Source organism: Terrapene carolina, unplaced genomic scaffold (genome assembly GCF_002925995.2).
Source record: "Terrapene carolina triunguis isolate 2854851 unplaced genomic scaffold, T_m_triunguis-2.0 Scaffold66, whole genome shotgun sequence".
NCBI classification, from domain to species: domain Eukaryota; kingdom Metazoa; phylum Chordata; order Testudines; family Emydidae; genus Terrapene; species Terrapene triunguis.
The window spans coordinates 61,379,314-61,398,048 of record NW_020664417.1 but is presented as its reverse complement, the minus strand read 5'-3'; the positions used below and the strand labels follow the sequence as shown (position 1 = coordinate 61,398,048).

The 18,735-nt window shown below is 42.9% G+C and overlaps 1 protein-coding gene across 1 annotated transcript in view; it reads right to left on the bottom strand.

Annotated features, from left to right (window-relative positions):
- The window catches only part of SMIM14 (small integral membrane protein 14), a 61,887-nt gene extending 44,625 nt beyond the window's left edge, over window positions 1–17,262 (bottom strand). The window contains exon 1 of the mRNA XM_024211702.3: window positions 17,095–17,262. The gene's annotated coding sequence lies outside the window, so the exon portion shown is untranslated. The remainder of the gene's footprint in view (window positions 1–17,094) is intronic.
- Between the last annotated feature and the right edge of the window lie 1,473 nt (window positions 17,263–18,735).

Here is an 18,735-nt window from a genome sequence, read left to right as displayed (position 1 = left end):
CAGCCTTTTTTCTTTTGCAACCTACCGTAAGGGACATCAAATACAGAGTTCAAATTGGATTAATAAGAACTATTTTAAGTGTTGCTTGCGAGAAAGGAAATAACTCTGTTTCAAACCCTAGGATAGAAAGGACCTAGCAGTGTATAGAACATTTAACAGAACAATGTGATTGCATAGTTTAAGGGTCTTTCTACACAGCAAATGTTATTTCATAGCAGGGTCTTGTTGTAACATACTATCTCTCAACTATCTTATAACATTTGATATACACAACTGCATGTGTAGAGGGGATTAAACTGCGTTACATACCATGTAACACAATCCTTTAACACTACAGTTTTGCAGTTTAGGAGGACATTAGAAACAATCATAAAATAATTACTACTGAAATTGAAATGTATTGCTGTCACACAGCTGAGGTTATTATATAGTCCTCGGGGCAAAATGGAGGTGGATCTTCAATTATTTTAGCCAGATGTGAAAAACCACCATTATCGCCAGACTTGAGCAACTATCTGAAATTACAGGAAGAAATAATATATTGGAGCATATTTCTAGTTTTTTATGATTTAACAATTAGCATTCTCAGCTATCACATTAATTGTTGTGAATTGATGTTTTCTCTTTCATTATCTCACCCAATAACAGTCCTGCAGCTGTGTATTATACTTGATATATCGCACTATCAATAAAACAATCTTTATGAACACAAATTGATTGATTCTCTCTACCTATGGAGTCTTCTCTTCCTTAAATTACTTCCCAGCTTCAGAAAAGACTATATATTCTTTTCCAGCTCAGCAACACCTCTCCTGAGTAAACAGTTTGCAGCTGGTGAGCAGTGGGAGACAAAATATACTGTTTCCATTTCACAGAAATCATCTTGCTTGTTACAAGAGTGAACTTCCTGTGCCAAAGCAAGCAGGAAGCTTTGTACATTCTCCATATGCTAGAAGCTCTCAGGTGTGGCTCCACGATTCCAATGATTAGCGCTAATGGTAAAAGGTCAGTATGTACATATTTATAGAGCCCTGTGTGGATACAAAATTTTATCCGCAACCGATCCACAATCCACAAAAATGCTCTGTGGATATCAGAGGATATAAAGAGGATATCTGCCGATTTGCAGGGCTCTACATATTTACTTGGGAAGAAAATGCAATTTTAAAAAAAATCTTTTAAAATTCAGGTTTTCAAAGAAACACCCATTGCGGCTAGAATACACAGTGGTTGCATATGTGCCTAGACGGACAGTACAGATATTAGAACGGATCAAACTCTGCACCTCCAGCACCAAAAACACAAACCTTGACTCCCTGAGCTACCAAAATAACTCCATTAACTTTGAGTAAGTAGCAGGCTCTTCTCTTTCCTAGGGCCTGCCACTACAGGGAGATATGATCTGACATCCTCTAGGCCAGTGTATAACACTGGTTTAATATTTCCACCACAGGAAACTGTTCTGTTGCCTGTCAATGTGTGTTGCAATTGTACTGCTCCTTTCCTGCTAGAAGCTCTTTGGGTGGATGTAGCTCTAGACACAGCGCACTGGTAATGGCTGGGGTTTAGACAGCTGGACCTGTAGTGTCCATTGGGCTGGGACTGAAGGGCAGGAGTCGAGATTAGTTACCAAGCCGAGCAGGAGATGGGTACCTAGGTCAAGCTAGGCCGGAGTCAAAGGCAGGAGTAAAGAGCAAGTGACGATGTCTATAGCAGTAGCAAGCCAGAGTCTGTGTTGTTGCTCAGACGGCTCTCTGGGGTAACTTCCTGGTTTAAATAGTTGGTGTGCATCAGGCGGCTGCAGAGTCCTGTAGCTCTGGCCTCTTCTGGCAATACTTCCTGTGATGTCTACCCCTCTAGTAATTGTTGGGTGCTACTACATCTAGTTCCTTAGTGGTGACATAGATTTTAGTTGCCCAGGACCCTGCAACCCTAGGCTCCAGACCCATGGACCCTCATACCACTATACTCAGTGGAGGAATGCTGGAGTTTTTCCACAGTGCTTTAAACCTTTTCGGTTTATCCAAATTTGTTGTCATTAGTGTTAACCTTAGATCACTGAGTCTTGTCTTTACACACAGATGCTACTGTGGAATTTTATAAGAAGATTGAAGAGACTGTCCTCCTAATCCTCTCCTTGCTATTTGGTTTCAGATAGCAGCAATATCTAAAAGCACCTGTCAAAATGCTATAACAAATCATTTAATTAATTTTGCTTTTGAAATCAGCTTTAATAAAAACCACTGTACAAATGAAGTTATTTAAAGACAAAGGAAACAATTTGTTATAGCTGTTTTGGCCCTGTTGAAAAGTGCTAACGGGCTAAAAATTACAAGCCATTACAAGTCTGAAGCATCTCATTCAGAGAGTTTACTTCTGTCCTGGGGTGAGCTCGGAATCCAGTCGAGTGCATCAGCCAAGTTCCCCACTCCTCCGTGATTGCCAGAAAATCCTTCTCCCCATAAACAGGGCACGTCTTGCCCGGCCCCTCCCCACCTGCACTCAACCTGTCTTCACATCTAGCTCTTCCCTTTAGGCACACAACCCTTCCTGCAAACATTCCCTTCCCAGCATCTTACAAGTCCTAAATCTCCCTTACTTCAAGTAATCTGACCCTTCACCCAAATGGCTTCCACATATTCCCTTCCCACCAGGGCCAGCTTTAGCAGGTGCGGGGCCCCACGCCGGGACGCAAATTGTCTCGCACTCCCCCTGCTCCAACTCCACCCTGGCCCCGCCCCGACTCCGCCCCCTCCCTGCCCCATTGGATCCCTCCCCAAATCCCCGCCCTGGCCCTGCCCCCTCACTGCCCCATTGGATCCCTCCCCAAATCCCCGCCCTGGCCCCGCGTCTTCCCCAAGCACGCCGCATTCCTCCTCCTCACCCCTCCCTCCCAGGCTTGCGCTGATCAGCTGTATGGCGGTGCAAGTGCTGGAGGGAGGGGGGAGAAGCAGGACATGGCTTTTTTTTTTTCCCGCTCCGCCGGCAGCCCTGGACATTGCAGGGCCCTCTTAGGCGCGGGGCCCCATTCCGGGGAATCGGCCGAATCGGCTTAAAGCCGGCCCTGCTTCCCACTGTCTAAAGTAACATACTAAGCTTGTACTATGGAAGTAGCACGTGTTGGTCTATCCAGCAACTTGAGTTGTAATCTGGAGAAACTACCAGATAGAGGGACTGACTATGACCACAGGATCAATACCAAGACTGAACTATGAGAGTGAATTACTGGTTCCTTTGAGGTCAATGGAAAAACTCCCATTAACTTCATTGGAGCCACTATTTCATTCTTGGGAAAAGAAGTTACTTTAAGAAGTATACTCTTTACTAGACATAATCATTAAAAAATTCTCTGTGTGTCACTTCTATTCCACTAACAGAAGGAAAAAATTACATATGAAGTGCACACTTTCCAGAGTATAAATAGATTGAACCTCTCTCCTACGCACCCCATCAGGTACCTGTTAAGTGTCCAGTTCAGGAAATTTCTTAAATGTGTGCCTACCCCATAGAAATCAAAGGGATTTTAAATTGAGCACAAGCTTATGTGCTGAATCATGGACTACATTTCTGTTCAATTAAGTCATTCTACCGAGGTTATGTCAGTGAAGTCATAATGCTGTTTTGGTAACATCCTGGCTGTTGCCAAAGAAACTAAAGTGATAACATAAATTCAGCATTAAGACTTTACTGCAAGATGATGGTCTTGGGTAAAGCCCACCTCTGAATATAAATATTTTCTAGAAAAAGCATGTGACAAAACAAAGTTAGGAAACATCAGCAAAAAGATGAATGGCTTCCTAAGTCTAATATATTTGGAAGTCTCCATCTTCTCCCCTCCCTTCTTACAACATCACTCATAACTGTGCAGAAATGTACTACATATTCATAAATTCATGAAAATTGAGGCCAGAAGAGAACATGATGATCATCTAGCCTGTCCTCCTGCATAATCCAGGCCATAGAATTGCACCAAGTGTTTCCTGCACATAACTTCTGGTTGAGCTAGAGCATAATTAATAGTTAGAAAAATTACAAATGAATTTATTGTAAGTGTCTCTCTTTCTATGTAGCACTTTTATTCTTTTAAATGTAGCCTAAATAAAGAAATCAGATGAGAGTGTTAAACCACCACAGGGTGACTTCACTTGCAACAACCTTAATGAGAATCCTGGCCTCTGAATCACTATTCTCTGGTGCATCAGAAAGCTTGTAAATTTCCTACCAACAGATTAATCGTAAAAGAGCAGAGCTGTACCAGAAAGAACATACACATTTTTTAAAAAAAGGTTAGTAAAGAAAGGAGTGACTAGGGGAGAGGGCAGGGTAACAAAAGGAGGATCAGAGGATAGAAGAGAGTAGGTGTGAACCATCACAAAAAGAAGGTGGATATAAATAATGTAGAAAGAAAAGATAAACAGACAATGTGTTGAGGGGGGAGGCTGCATAGCTGAATGGAGCTAGAGAATACACATCCCTAAGGCAGTAGAGGGGTTCAATACTATATATCACAACAGACATCATAATCCCCAATACATTTTAGAAATATGATCCAGAACAGTGGTGGGCAACCTGAGGCCCACATGCAGCCCATCAGGGTAATCTGATTGCGGGACGTGAGACATTTTGCTGACGTTGACCGTCTGCAGGCACAGCCCCCCACAGCTCCCAGTGGCTGCAGGTTGCCCACCACTGATCCAGAATGTAGGGGCAGAGTCATGCCTTCTCACAGGAACCAAGGGGAGATGGCATGGCCCTCCTTATTCAGGAGCTGGCGGAGATGGTTCGAGCACCAGAACAGGCAAGACCAGCCCTGAAGTCTTTATAAGGGCCAAAGACCTTTACAAAGAGACATTCTTGGATTAAATTTGGTCCAAATTTAGGTTTTGTAAAAAGAAGTTTTGAACCTAAAACCAATTAAAATATTTCCATGATTTGTTCCCCTTTATATTCTAGGGCAAACTGTTTAAGCAAATATTCCTCTGCACTATATGAAGCTCAGACATTGCATTTTTTCCCATGGTATTGTTTTAATCCCCTTTCTATTGGAAAGCAATTTTCTCTCTCAGCATCTCTCCCCACTTACAGCTTGATCTTGGTTCCACTGAAGCAAGTGATACAACTCCCAATGACCTTCAATGAACCAGGACTTAGTGCCCTACAGAGAGCCACAGGTTTCCAGAGCACTATTCATGGCCATTCCTCATATGGCCTATTACCTGTGCAGTTTCAGTCTTTATTTAGAAATTCAACTGGTGACATTAAGGATCTCCTGGCTGAGTTTTTAGGGCAAAAGAAAAACTGGCTGACTGGGCTACAAAGGAAGAGCAGCAGCACTGTTCTCAAATGTGAAAGTGGATCCTGACATCATGAGTGCTGCCATGGCTCAAATGTGGCTCCTGCTAGGGCTTTCTCCTCCTGCTCCTCCCAGATTCAAATTAGCCACTTAACTTAGTTGTCTACTGAAAAAACAACAACCCAGAAAGGGTTTATGTGGCTTCTACAGGACCCAGTGGGTATTCTCAGCCATAGCAACACTTTTACAAGTTTAAAATAATTCTTCCCCTCTCCTTTCTTCATTATTCCAAGAAGAAAAAGCCGTTTCTGTACTTGAAAGCAGCTACACATGTCCCCTGGAACTCTTTCTGCAGTTTGATGAGTTGGTGAGTTTATTTTTGCACTGAAACTTTACTCAGGATAATTAAGCAGATCCCAGTTGAACTTTTCAATGCAAATTAAACGACGTTCATTTCTTTATGGAAAGTCTACTTAAACACACACATCATAAACACTGATCAAAGAGGCCAAGGATACTATAGGCCTGGGGAGTAAACTACTCCGAACTAAGTCAGGTTTGAGGCATGCTAGAGTGGGGTCGTTGAAGAGGAAGCTTGCACTGTTGCTGTCTGTGAAGCCCTTTATCTGTAAGTAAATTAGGACTTCATTTTCCAGGATTGTCCATCTGGCACCTCTCACAAGCACCAAATTCACTTTAGATAACATTTAAGAAGAAGAAACAAGAATAAGAACAGAAATAAAAACGAAAAAAAAGGGCTCATACAGCCAATGAAGGAGTACTGGAGGTACTTCAGGGATATGCATTGGCTAAGGAAGGGGATCCAGAGCAAGGACAGGTTGAGGAGGGGGAATACTAAGTGGAGAAAAGTTCTGAGCACAGAAGCTGTAACTACACTGAGGATTTTCTGATGCTCTCCCATGGTTTCTCTAGCACCAGTGCATCTCCAGTTACTCTAGCAATGGTGAATCGTGTCATGCCACTAGGATTTTTACCACCATGTCATTTACATCTGCTCTGGAGGCACATGGAAGGAAACCAGTCTACAGCAGCACTGCACCAATGCAATGGAGCTGCAAATGAGGGAAGAATTTCAGAAAGTCCACACTGTGGACAAGGTCAGAAAGAGTGGGAGGAGAGTCCCGAGCAGAAGGAGAGGAAAAAAAATCAAGAAGACACAAAGAGTGTGAAATGCAATTCAGGGTTACAAAATAGACTTTAAAATAAGGGGTGGTACAAGATTGCCTCAGAAAAGTAATGAGATGGAATCTCCCACCTCTATGGTAGATCAGCTCATGTCCTGCTGAGGGTCACAATCTTCCTCCCATTCCAGTATCTGCAAAATTCACATTGATTTCAATGGGAGCAGGATGTGGTCCCAAGATTGTAGCAATTGAAACCACTTCCATTTATTGGCTGTCTGGCATCTTATACAAGATGCGGGACAGTCTTAAAGCTTGTCTACCTGCCAAGTTACATCTGTTTAACTCAAGGTGTTATTTAAGTGCAGTGCCAAAAGACTCTGTGGACACTTATTTTGGTTTGAGCAGGGCTTATTTCCGTTTAGAGTAAGTTGATAGGAACAGATTTAAACTAAACTTAAATAAGCCACGCATACTGAAAAAAGAGAGTGTCCCCACAGGAGTTTTTAATCTGTATAATTAAACTGGTACAAGTTTGTATGAAGACCAGGTCTTAGTTCAGTCCCTAGAGCAGGGGTGGGCAAACTACGGCCTGCAGGCCGGATCCGGCCCATCAGGGCTTTGGATCTGGCCCATGGGATTGCCACCCCCATGGCGCTGCAGGCCCCGCACTGCTGCTGGAAGTGGCCGGCACTACGTCCCTGAGGCCCGTGGGGGTGGGGGGCAGAAGGCTCCATGCGCTGCCCCTGCCTCCAGGCACCGCCCCCTGCAGCTCCCATTGGCTGGGAACGGGGAACCGCGGCCAATGGGAGCTTTGGGAGAGGTACCCGCAGGGGAGGGCAGAGGGCCCCAGGGGTCGCAGGGACGTGGTGCCGGCAGCTTCCAGGAACAGCGCGGGGCTAGGGCAGGCAGGGAGCCTGCCCTAGCCCCGGTGCACACCACTGCCACCTTGGAGCTGCTACAGGTAAGCGACGCCGGGCCAGAGCCCGCACCCCGAACTCCTCCTGAACCCTGCACCAACTCCCTGTCCTGATCTCCCTTCTGCACCCTGAACCCCTGCCTGACCTCCTTGCTGCACCCCACACTCCTCCTGCACCCCAACCTCCTGATGCACCCCCCCGCGCTCCAACCCCCTGCCCTGAGCTCCCTTGTACACCTGCACCCCTCCTGCACCCCAAATCCCTGCCCTGAGCCCCCAGCTACACTCTGCACCCCCTCCTGAACCCCAACCCCCTGCCCTGAGCCCCATTGTACACCCCCCACCCCTTCTGCATCCCAACCCCCTGCCCTGAGTCCCCTCACACACCCCACAACCCCTTCTGCACCCCAACCCCCTGCCCTGAGCCCCCTCATGCACCCTGCACCCCTCCTGCACCCTGCACTCCCTCTCGCACCCCAACCCCCTGACCCAGCCCTACATTCATGGCCCTGCATTCAATTTCCCCACCCGGATGTGGCCCTTGGGTACCGAGAAGTTTGGCCACCCCTGCCCTAGAGGACAAGTGTCTATATATCAAAACCATTGTTCCAATTGGTATACATATTGGCATTCCCCATTCTGTGGAGAGAGACAGAGAGAATATTTCAGTCTCCAAGGATAACAGTTTGGCATCTTTCATTAGCACTGAATTCACAGAGGAAACTAAATAAGAACCACTTTTATATTTAAAATTTATTTACTTATTCACATGTAGGTGGCTTATTTCTTGTGGTCAAAATAGTTGAAAAGGAGCAAATTAGCCAGATCCAGTCATGGTTCAGAAAGAAATCTAAACATTTTAAAGCCCATTTTATATTATTTGATATAGAGTTATTGGCAAAATCCAACTGTCAGCAGCTGGTCACCCTTCTGTTAAAAAGATGAATTCTTCTGTAAGAAATATCTCTTGACATCTTTCATTAATTAGCTTTTATATCAATTGACTAGAACATTGTGCAAAGATAATATCCTCCTGCTGTTAGATAAATGTTTCAGCTTCACTTCAACAATTATTTCTAAAGTAGGAGACTGTGACAGAGTTCTAAGGACACTGAATTTATTTCTATTATATCAAATGACTAAAAGAGATTTAATCATTTTGCCTGACGGATGCAAAAGCAATACAGGGTGCTGTTCACTGTAAAGTTATTGACCTATTCTGTTCTGATTGGCTTAGAGAACAAATGTGGGGCCAAATTCCGCAGTCGTCATTTAGACAAGAACTCCCATGGAATTTAAATGCCTAAGGTTATGTCTTCACTAGCAATGTTGAAGCGCTGCCCCGGCAGCGCTTTAATACGGCTGTGTAGTCTGCTCTGGTCACAATTATTAGCTCCACTGCCTGGGGTCATGCAGACCAAAAGCCCTGCCTTTAGAACTCCTGCAAATTTGGGAAATTCCTGGTTATCCAATTTGGTGAGCACATCTCTATCTGCTGTTTTGTGCAACTGCAAAGCTGACCATGTTGGCTACACTGCCAGACGCGCTCCTGCCTTGAGCAGACTGGAGATATTGGATCTCCTGGGCCTGTGGGAATAAGAGGCTGTGCAGGCAGAGCTCCAAACCAGCTGTAGAAACTTCGACATCTATGAGCAGATCCCAGGCCCTTTAAATTGCCGACGCAGCCCCGGGGGCTCCCGGCTGCCGCCACTACCTCAGAGCTCAGGTGGAGATTTAAAGGGCCCAGGGCTCCGCTGTGGTAGCAGCGGCCGGACCCCCAGGCCCTTTAAATTGCCACCCGAGCCCTGCTGCCAGAACCCCCGGGGTAGAAGCCCCCTTGCTCCCAGTCATCACTGCGTGTGTCGTTTCTGCCTCACCAGGTGTTGCCAAAACTATCCAAAAGACATTACGCTGAATGGTAGCGGGTTGCAACTGGGATACCTACCCATGGTGCACTGCACTGTGCATTGACACAAGCACTCCTTGTGAATACAAGTTGTGCTAAAGCCAGGAGCCAAAGTATCCATGTGCATAAGTGATATACTAACTGCGGTGGCAGTAGCCAACATAACTTTTGTCTGCAAAACTTTGTAGTGCAGACATGGCCTATGGGTAAAATTTTCAAAAGCGCCTGTATGATTTAGGAGCCTCTGTTCTATTTTCAAAGGAGATTTAGGCACTAAGGAGCTTAAGTGTCATTTTGAAATTTTTACCTTATATCTAGTTTGCTCAAAGAAGCAGTGAAAAATACAGAAAACCATACAAATGCCATTATTTACTCCTCCACTGAATAAACAGTTTTAAAATAAATAAAAAGTAAAGTTTTTCTGTTGTCTTGAACCAGCAACTCCAGATTCTATAGTTCTAATGCCCTAAACAATATGCTATATAGCCTGCTAATAGAAAGAGAGATTTGTTCAATACTTGAACAATTCTCTAGGTTAATAAAATACATAATAAATCCTCTAAACTGTACAAACACACACTGAATCCTTAGCCCCACTCCAGTCCTGTACAAGTACACAAGTATGCTGAAATTCTCTGGAATATTTTGATTTTTTTTTTCCCTCCAAAGATGACACATTTCTAATAACTTGCCACTGAGCAAATGTTTCCCCTTTGAACCTGAAGGAAGCCCATGGGAGTCTTTTCATTGACTTCAGTAGGAGTTTGGTCAAATGCTTAGTATACATGAACCAACCAATACTGGTTTATCAATAAGAGTATGTTTGCTTTTGTTTTTAAAAAGGTTCACTTTGCTTTATTGTCATGAACAAGTTGCTTTCTGACTGGCAGTCCAGTTTCATTCCCCTCACTCTTCCACCCCTTTATCTTTAATCAATACGTATACCACATGAATTCTGTGCTAATCAATAGGATTTCTTGACACCTGATTTATTCACTGATGTTCAATTAAAAGAAAACCCAGCTTTTATCAGAGAATGATGCCCCTCTACTCAGCAGACTAACTGGCTAGTATGGATGCCATATTCTGAATTGCAATTGTCAATGAGTGCAAAGTATTATCAGTACTAATGAAAGGTTTAAAAAAAAAAAAATGGATAGCATCACCTAGTATAAGTCATTGTAATATAGCTTTAGCGCAGGATCAGAGTTAGTTGCTTTCAAAATACACATCACAGCTTTGCATTAGTCTTTACGCAGTACAGAAGTGAGAGACTATTATCTTGTGCCCGCATTTGGTTCCATTGCCATTATCTCTTGAAGGTCAACCATCCAGCAACCTCACGAACAAAGTCACTATGGTGTAGTCCATGAATAAGAACATGTATATACTTGCTATAGGTCTATCATAAAAGCTTTGACAAATTTTTGAACGTGGGTGTGTTGAGATATTGATAGTTATATATATATATATATATATTTGTAATTTCATAGGTATAGATATATCCCCTTTTAGGCCCCAAACCAAATCAAGCCAACAGAAAGGAATATAGACACTCAAGCACCAAGGACAAGCTAATTAAAACCATCCTCCCTGTATCTCTAGGTGAAAAATTACACATCCGAGGAGGTGATAAGAGTTGTTGTAAAAACAACTGTGCTGTGAAATTGTCTTGCAGAAATCCCTTATCCCCTTCGTTTATTATCCTGCTTGTTTTCTGCTATTGTATTAAAAAGGTTAAATAGACTGATGAAAGTCTGTCACATCTGGAAAACAGAATTGTAAAATAAGGATATCAAGGAAGAGGAGGTAGTAAAACAATAGTGTAAGATGTGATTTAAAGATAAAGGATGAATATGTGTGATGCAAATAAATAATTAGCAAATCAAAGGTGCCAGCCTAAGAGTTATAACTGTGACCTCCCATGGCCGAAGAATCCGTAGCACGGAGATAACCGGATGACCCCGCAGGGCAAGCCGGAATACACCCAAGTACCCCCCCCCCCCCCCTGGACGGCTGAAGACTCCGAAGAACAAGATAACACTCAGCCGTCAGGGATGTGCCATCTGCTGATTGATAATCACTTCAAACAAACATCAGCATGATGAAGAGATTCCCATAGACTTGTATAAAGACAAAATCTTATAAGAACAGCACCAAAAACTAAGGGACTTGGAGTCTGGTTCTGCAACCACCCTCCACGAGCATCGGATGCGCATCTGACAAGGACTTGGCTCCACCCTCGTGTGCAGGCTACCTGGCCAGTACTCTGCCACAAGCAACCTCTAGGCTGGTAACTATAACAACTCTGCAGAACTTGTATGAATGAGTGTGTGAATGAATAAGGAATGGTAGTAAAATAATATTGAATTGCGTATCCTGATTTCTTGCTCTCTCTCTGTATTTACAATAAACCTGGCATTTTGCCTCATCCCTCTTATAAGATCCTGTTGGTATTATTTTATTAGTGTAACAGGTGCCTAATTTCATATTTAGGCATCTAAATAAGTTGCCTGACTATTAAGGGTGCTGAGCAAACGCCAACAATTATAATGGGCTTCCATTGGGTAAGTAAGGCCTATTCATGTGAGCAAGGTTTGGCAGGTACAAGGATTCATGTTTTATTTATTTTTTTACTATTTAAACAGCTAACTGCTGTCTTTAGAGATATCACATCTTCATATGACTGGACTGTTCTTTTTCTAACTAGGCTTTCTAAATATAAAATGCAGAGATCAAATATTTCAAGTTTTCTAAAAATACTGTCCTACTAAAAATAAAGCTTTTATGACAGACCAATAAGAAATATACAAATTGACTTAGTGGATTACACCAAAAAGACTGTGTTTGTGCCAGAGAGGTCACCAGATGTTTGAGAGTAGTCAGTGGAAATTAATGGAGTTAAACCCGCTTATATCAAGACAGAAATTGGCCCTATATCTTTAAATGGCTGCTTTATTCTTTTCTAGAATGGATTTTTCTCTTTTAAGATGTTAAATGCTTTGGATCAGACAATTGTGTTAGCTGTAGTAAGAATTAAACCGTATTTACTCTGATGCAAGACAGTCAGAAGTTTTAATGAGTGTACATCTGTTGCAGCCCCAGAATCAAGATTGGACTCAGTACCAAGTTCGTCCCTGGTGTAACTCCATTTACTTCAACAGAGTTATATGAATGTGTCTCATTACCTTTAAAATATAAGGTAACTATTTTAACTGAAGTCTGTGCAGCATCCATGCAAATGTATAACACCCTAATCGTCTTGCTCAGGAACAACATCTGGAGGGGAAGTTGTGCGAGGATCTCTTAACTTACATTAAAGGCAAGATCATTCACCTCCAGAGCACCACTCTCTTTTGTCCCAGGTGGCCCCTCTGTACTGCTAAGGATCCTGAATGAATGGGTATGGTATAGACAGGGGTTCACGCAACAAATTTTTTGGTGGCCTCAAAGTGCAGCCACTAACTCTTGCTGGTGGCCAGAATGACAATTTTTACTTAATTAGCTTTAGGAAAAACAAATAAATATGCACATATACCTGTCCAAATCATTGTAATTTATTTAGAGTTTTTTTTGCAGACTCAGTAATAACAACAATGTACAGTTGTCTCTATTCTTTACTGGACCTAAACAGAATAGAAACATAAATAAGGTGTTTTGCATGTTCTTGTCTTTTTTGTTGTTGTTCCTTTTGCTTTTTGGTTTCTGTTTGTTTTTTAATAGACTTGCTAGCTAGTAAGTCTGTTTCTGTGAAAAGTAATGTGATATTAACATACAAATATCACTTTTCACAGCAACAGACTTGTTAGCTAGCTGGAAGGCAGTGAAAAGTAATATTAACAAACATACAAATATCACTTTTCACAGCAGACTTACTCAGCCCTGGCAAGCCGGGGGACAAATTTCGCCTTGGATTGGGAGGTGGGTAGGGAGGCATTGGGGGCCAGGGGTGATGGGGTGGATGTGTCACGGGCCGGGGGAGGCAACGGGGGCCAGAGGCAATGGGCGGGAAGGGTGAGCCTGAAGCACAGTGGCCGGAGCCTGCCACCACATGGCCAAAGCTTGCCGCCTGCCGCCACATGGCCAAAGCTTGCCGCCTGCCGCCCCAGGGCTGAAGCCAGAAGCCTGAGCCCCACTGCCCATGGGAAGGTGGAGAACTGACACCAGCTGTCTGCTCCTCTAGCGTTTGTGGCTCCAGACGGGGGCAGGTACCAACCTGTACTTGCAGACCCAGGGGAGGGGTAAATTCTTGCCCCCCCCCCCCATCACCACCCAGGTGGCTGTGGCCACAAGAAAAGCCTCTGATGGCCGCATGTGGCCATGGTGGCCGCATTTGAGAAATGCTGGTATAGAAGGACCAGGGCACGAAACATAAACTTGCCCTCTACCTCTATCGAATCCCATGGGGAAGTCACTAAAGAGTTAATACAAGCTAAGGCTGTATAAGCTCCTGAGTGTGGATCCCTTACATCAGGGGTAGCCAATAGGCGGCCTGCGGGCCAAATCCAGACCACCAGATACTTTTGAATGGACTCCGAAATCTTTTTATTTACTTGTTATTGTCATTATTTTCTCTGGAGTCTGGACCTTGACTCTACCTTGACCAAGAAATCTGGACTTTAGCAAAAACTAATTGACTACCCCTGCCTTACATTCTGAGGAACACCTTTCTAGGGAAATTTCATGAGGCAGCTGCCAATGAAGGGAACCTAGACACTAGAGGTTGAAGGGAGCCATGCTGCTGAAGTTAATCCAATTCTTACTTGAAAAGGAACTGGAGGAACTGACTCTACGAGCCAGATCCTGCAAGGTACTGAGTACTCTCAACTGCTATTTGACTTGGGATTTGAGAGCACTCAGGACCTCCCAAGAGGGATTCAGCACCTTACAAAACTGGGTTCTATATTAACAACTAGAATGCAAGAACAGTCCGTGAAAGCAAAAAAAGCTTTATAAAGAAAATATTAAGAAATGGAATATGCAGACTACAAAGCTTGAATTAAATGCATTCTTTGGTTTACCTGAGAGTTAAGTGTATGCAAATCATGTTCAGTTTGCTCTGATTTGCTCTAGAATGTGGGTTGAAGATATATTTAGGATATACATTTCTCCATGTATAGTGTGTTAAAATATTTTTTGCATTTACTATTAAGAACTATTAGATCAGTGTAAAAACACAGAAATAAGATTGTGATATTTTGTATTGCCAAACAAATACTAGTTTCCTCCATCAAATTCAGTCACATTCAGAGATATGGTCATGCCACTTCTTCTATTCTGGTTTGAGGCCCTACTGAGACTCTCGATGTACAAAATTAGTGACCAATTCTGCTGCCATGGACTTCAGCAGGAGCAAGACTGGGCATTTAAGGAGGTAGTTTAGTACCTAAAATATCAGCTAAAATATACTCTGAAGCATGACTATCAGTTTTTTTTATGACAAGTCTGTTATGCAAATAAATCCCACACATCAGTACTTCTCAAGTCTAAATATATGAAAGGAGGAAATGAGAAACCACCAAACAAGAAGTGAATAAGAAGCTAACTTTCTCCAAAGTCAGAACTCCACCTTATAAAAACAGACCTTATCTCTCCATTTATAAAATGATGAATAAATCCTAAACTGCACTGCAAAATGCCATTTATGCTGACAACATCTTTAATAACTATGTATGCCATCAGTAATTCTTATCATGCTGATTTTTGTTTAGATTCAGGATCCAATACTGGTCCCAGCACATAGACCAAATTACTGGGCTGTGTGCTGGGAACGCAGAGGAGATAAAGTTGGGACGGGTGCTCTAAAACCATGGTGATGAGTGCAGTATAAGAAACTAGATAGAAATAAATATAATTAATATGATTCTATGGGAATCAAGAATAGGAGAAATTAGCCATTTAGGCCACAGAAAAACACTACAGCCACTCAGTGGCTGCTACTGCAATCTCAAATCTGTGGTAGGGTTTTGTTGTTCATGCTCCAAAAGAGGGCCAAAGAATGACCAGTGGATCTGTGTAGTGCACTAGCAATTAAGCAAAGCTGAGCTGATCCGTAAGGAGACCAATAATTCTAATATGTACTACTTTGCAATTCTATAGCACCTTTCATACAAGGATCTTCAATCTCCTCAGAAATATCAATTGATCCACACACCACCACTTTGAAGTGGGCAAGAATTGTTATTCCCATATATTGCCTAAGGAGAAAATAAAAACCAAAACCATTAATTGACTTTCCCAAGTCAGCAGTGGCAAGGGAAGGAATGACAATCAGGATTTAACTCATTGCCCTCACCTCTAACCATTACAATATATACACTCTCTCTGTTGTCATTTGCTTTCACTATTCAGACCACATTCTTAAGATTGTCATGAATATACTACAAGGTTAAACTTTAAATTGATTGTCAGTAATAATAATTAGGCAGATTTCTTGAATCTGAACAGGTCAGGAGAATATGGAGAATTCAGTGGGATTATCTAGGATTTATTTCCTGTAACTGTATGTAACAAGGAATCAAAATTAGTTTGTTTGTTTTTTATTTTGAGGTCTTTCAAATGAGATCTGCTTTTGTGAAGCACTGTTTATAGAAATGACCAAGGTCAGTAAGGCCCCATTCTGGCAAAAATCTCTTAGAAGGGGGCAACCCATCAGTGCTTGTTCCTCCTTGCAAGACTGGGACCTTCATCAGTGATCACAACATGCATTAAAGCCAATATTTTAAAAAATGGCTGCTAGTTTTCAGTAACTCAAATTAAATATCCAAAATCTGAGGCACAGATCAAATCTAGAGAGGTGCTGAGCACCTACTAAGCCCTCAGAACTCCTACTGAAGTCACTGGGTGAGTTTCAGGTCAGCACCTCTCTACGAATTTGACCTCATAATGGTTATGAATATAAATAATCATATATGGTACCTGTGTGTTCTGAAATAGGTTCCTACTTTAGTATAATAAACACATGCTACTATAGCACTGTGAATAAGCACTGAGCAGAATCAAATATTCCAAACACCTCTACGAACTAATTGATAATATAACACTATATCTTTTTGCCATAATATGGCTTGCAAAATATAGTCTGATTTCTCCCACTTAGTAGTGTGTGCTTTTTCAGAAAGCATAATAGCTCATACCTACATATTGTGGTTTACCTGTCTGTCCACCAATAACTTATTTTTCAAAAAAAATTCACCCAAAATTTCAATAGTTACATTGCCAAAGAGTGAATACAAAACTGATTTAGCTAACAAAATATTATTTGAACCCAGACTATGTCATGCACTGCCTGAGAGATATTAACAACTTTGCATGTAAATTACATTTCCAAATATAAAGGGTAGAGATGTTTCACTAGGGTTCCCCTCCCCCCCCAAAAAACAAGATCTCCCAGACAGTTAGCAGTGCATCTTTTCTTGACATCTATAGATGTCTGTGTAAGAGAAGTCAAGAGATTTTTTTGTACTTCAACAGGCTTTAAATCACAGATCAAATTTAAAGGAGAGCTCACAAAGCCTCACCGGATCCAACTAACCCATGGCCTTGGGGTCAGTGCAACGTTGTTATTGTAAGTGCAGTGTTGTTATTGTCCAGTCTAGTTTTCAGCGTCTCCAACGTTGGGGCTTTTCCCCCTTCCCCTGAAAGGCTTTTCCAGTCTATCAGATCTCAGAGTAAATAAGGGTTGAAGGGAGGGGTTCCTCTGAAACTTTTTTGACAGAATCTGGCTCTGCACAGCAACACAGCTGGAAGGGGCAGTCTCCTTGCGCCCCTCTCCCCCCGTCGCCCCCAAACCCTACCGTGAATGTGGAAACAGCTCAAACCTGCAGACACTCACCTAGCCGCGGAGTCTGGTGCCGTGTCTGCTGCCGCCTTCTCGCTCCGGCTGCTCGACAGGCAGAAGCAGCCGCGGCTCAGCTCCAGGAACCAGCCCTGCGGAACCTTTCCCCTTCTGTTTTGATTCGATTGACCACGTCAGTCTAGACCACGAGACCCGGATCTGCCGGCTCAGAGCCGGGGGAAGAGCTTTCCCGGCCTCCCTCTCTTTGCTCTCACGTCTAACTGGGCGGTGCGGAGCGCCTGGCACTGCCCACTGCATGCAGACGGGGGTGTCCCCAGCATGCAGGAAAAGCCAGGATGCAGCGGCGCCAGACACAGCATCCTTCACTGGTGAGGGGCTCGTGTCTCAGGCCATCATGAGACCAGGGAGATTTCCACACGCACAAACAGACAGCTGGTGAGTGGGGCTATGAAGGTCTTATTTGAAACACACAGCTGGATCTCCTGAGAGGCACTAAACGACACTGGGGAAAGAAATCCCCCACGCCAATCCTTTAATTCACCACAACGTGACACATAGCACCTAATTGTATTTACATGGCCAAAAACTGCCTACACCAATAATCTGAAATCCTGGATTGTGAATGTTACCTGCCCAGTGTCAGGCATACCATGTAACATTTTTATATATGACCTATCAAAGGGCCAAATATATATAATCCCAATTTAAATTTAACTGACCAATTAAACTGGGTTTATGTCTTATAGAATCATAGAACTGGAAGGGACCTCGAGAGGTCATCTAGGCCAGTCCCCTGCACTCAAGGCAGGACTAAGTATTATCTAGACCAGTGGTTCCCAAACTTTAACAACCTGTGAACCCCTTTCACTAAAATGTCAAGTTTCGCGAACCCGCTTCTAAAAATGAATATTTCCAGGGATTTTCTCCTTTACCTGAGTATAAATTATAAAAGCAGTGATCCTGGAAATATAACATTTGTTTTTATGACATGCTTATTCCACACTATTATTAATTATTATTTATCATAACAGTATTGTTAATACATTATGAAAACGGCAACACTCTTCCCAGATCTCACTTTCATAGCTTGTATCACTTTGAATAAGTCTGTTATAAGACAAGACTCCTATGTTTCATCAAGGAGTATCAGATGTGAAACAGCATGTAGGTATTTAAGAAGCCAACTCAAAGAGTTCCTCCTTCCACAAGCATTCAGGTCTTGAGCAGTCCTGGCAAACAACGCACGTTACAACAAAGCTTAAACTTGTTCTTCATAATAATTTTAAAAACAATACTAGCTGCCTATTTAATTATAGAATCAGCAAAAAATATCCACCTCCCTTTCCATTTCTTATAAGGAGTCTTGAAGTTTAAATCTCCTCAGTGTGATAGATATGCTTGCTTTGATCTGCTTAGCTCTTGGAATCTCAGGGGCTCCAGGCTGCTGGCCCCATGCTGCCCAGGGTTCCTAGGGACAGCTCTGTCCGCCATTAGGGAGTTTTTCCCCAAGAACCCCCTGTAACATTTCGTGAACCCCCAGGGGTTCACGAACCCCAGTTTGGGAACCACTGATCTAGACCATACTTGACAGGTGTTTGTCCAACCTGCTCTTAAAAATCCCCAATAATGGAGATTCCACAACCTCACTAGGCAATTTATTCCAGTGCTTAACCACTC